Consider the following 2787-nt stretch of genomic DNA (forward strand, 5'->3'; position numbering starts at 1 on the left):
GCCGACTCCGCGGCCGCTCCCACCCAGCCCCGGCGCGCCGCTCCGGCCAAACTTCTGCAAGCCATGTGCAGCCGAGGCGAGGAAACTTCTCAGCACCTTGGGGGCCGGAGGCTTGAGTCACCAGCCCCGTGTGCACTTAATGTGCTTAGGTAGGACGATCCTGGAGATGCCCGGGGAAGGGATGGGCACCCGCTCCATCCTTCTGCCCCCCTGCTTGACCCTCGGCCGGCACCTTTGCCCCTTGACTTACCGTGTCAGCCCAGGTTTTCACCGGGAGGCTGGGCGGGGCTGTCAGTTACGAGGCCCTGTGCCTCTGCCGCACCGGGGCCTCTGAAACGCGGGGTGTGTCAGGTGGACAGGTGGACGTGCTTCCAGACCTGTGGCTGTGATGCGAGGTTTCTTTTAGGGTTGGGTTTGATGCTTATTTCGGTGATTGGGTTTTAGCTTAGGGGCTTCGATTCCCCAAATCCAACTGCCAAGCATGTTTTCTTCCGTCAGAACGATTGGTGCTGCCCTTCGGTTTGGTCTTTGCAGTGGACTCCAGAGCTGGCCCTTCTGTTACCTGTAGAGGTCCTGGGGACCATTTCACTGGGAGGTGCTCGAACAGACTTTGATCAGTCTTAACATTTTAAAGTTTACATTTTTTTGCCTCGGCTGTTTTCTGGAATTTTGTTTTTATCCTTGAAAGTAGACCTTAACCCTTTGAGGAATACATTTAATGGTTTTTTTTTTTTTTTTAATTTTGCACATCTCAGACTTTGGAAATTTAAAAATAAAGAGTATGGCTTGAGGGAGGGAAGGAGGGAGAGGTGTCCAGGGCACTCTGGCTTGAAAGCATGCTGTGCTGGCTAAAAGCACTTTGGCTTGATGTCTTCCCCCATTTTGGTTTACACATTCCTGCCTTAGCACAGTACCTGACCCAGCGTCCACAGAATACTTAAGCGCTTACTCTTAGGACAACAGAGGAAGTGTCACTCCTAAAAATGAGTTCGATTGACTAATCCAGTTACATTCAGGGCTCTTGATGACTAATTCCTTCTCTCAACACAAAATAAGCAGCCATGTAAGCCAGCGGCCCAAACGTGAGTTAACAGCTTTAGTCCATCCATCCCTGCCTGGAGTTTTCTTCTGTGATCAGCTGGCTAAAGGACTTGAGGGTTGTATCTTCCTGAAAACCCAAGTTCTGACCTTACTGCACTGTCACTAAACACCCTCAGGCTGGCGTGTCAGCTTCCTCGGATGGCTCTGAAGAGCCGCAGGGACCTGAAGTGGTTTTGGCTGGTAGATGATCATTAGAGATCTCTGAATTCATTCTGTGAGACTTTGAGCTCATCTGTGAGACTTTTGCATTTCCTGTGGGATGGTGCTGTCTGGGAGGTGGCGGGAAGGAAAGGTGGGCACGATGAGTGCTGCAGGTCTCTGCGCCACCGGGCAGAAGCTTCCTGTGTGTCTAGAGAAACGGGCCTTCAGTTGGTCTGTGCTTATGCTTCAAGGCAGTGAAGTCTTCCAGTATTGCCCCTGTAGCTGCATGGGAATAAACCCAGTGGTTATTCATGAAGTAGCTTAGGAGACGGTGCTTTCAAGAGCTGTTGCTCCTGAATTTAGAACTTGGTTGCTTTGCTGCTAATTTTCTCAAGCCTTAGGCCCTGGTGCCTATAATTTTATTTTCAGGCAGGTATAACATCATACAAACTAACCTGACTTCATGTTGAAGTAGAAACGTCTCCGAGGACACATGCAGAAGTTGGGGAGAGAACTTAGTCCTTGATAGAAAGACTAGTGTTGTCTCAGGATATGGTCAGGAGAAGCTGCAGGTTAGTCTGGTTGTGGAAGAGCCACAAATGCGCTGACTTCAGTAATAAGAAAAAGACGTTCAGTCATCTACTTAATGTTTGGTGTTTTGAGAAACAGTAGTGCAAAATATTTTCACACGTATTACTTCCCAAAAAAATTGAAATGCAAGCAGATAATCTGAGTGGATGTCAGAAGTTGAAAGTAACGCAGAATTGCAGTCTTGTGTTGCTGACAGTTTCTCTGTGTCAGGCTGAGGCACAGGCAGAAGATGCATTTACTTGACTGTTCTGAAGAGAGAGTTCTAGTGAGACATGGAAGGCAAGCAGAAAGCAATTTAGGAATACTTTGGTGTGTGAGAGTGTGTGTCCTTTTGAGTGACCATTAACATCGATGAGAAAAGTAATAGTAAAGGGGATAAATGTGGGTCGATCCCTGAAGTAGCTTTTTGGCTATGATTTTAGGAAAGCTGTCTGTAACATCTTAAATTAGAAAAGCGAGCCTTTACACGCTGGCCTTTTAAATCAAGGTTTAGCATATAAATCAAAAGGTGTCTTCAGAGTGTCTTCTGTTTTGTTGATTTGGTTACAAAGGTTATAGAAAATGCTTACTTTATAGTTGGTTGTTAATGGAGTCCTTATTTCCTCAAGGATTCCCTGTACTTTAGGGAACCTTTTGTTTTAAGTCTGTGGGGTTCAAACTTTTCAGCTGTCGTTCTAAGAAAGGCATTTAAAGTTGCTACCTGGTACCCATGTAAAATTGAGACAGTTTTCAGGAACTTGCACTTGTTTTTATGAGTGCTGTACTCCGCTCTTTTAAGGGTGTAGTGCCTTACATTGATTTTATCAGTCACAAATGGATCAGAGTCTACAGTTTAGAAAACTAATGTATTCTCTTACCCCGACATGTAGTGCCTTTTAGAACAACCTTTAGGCGGTTCTGTGTGTGAGCGAGGTGTTCTGTCAAGGTTTTCTTGAGGCGATAGTTGTGATAGTC

Source organism: Condylura cristata, unplaced genomic scaffold (genome assembly GCF_000260355.1).
Source record: "Condylura cristata isolate star-nosed mole 26May11 unplaced genomic scaffold, ConCri1.0 scaffold00001, whole genome shotgun sequence".
Taxonomy (NCBI): Eukaryota; Metazoa; Chordata; class Mammalia; order Eulipotyphla; family Talpidae; genus Condylura; species Condylura cristata.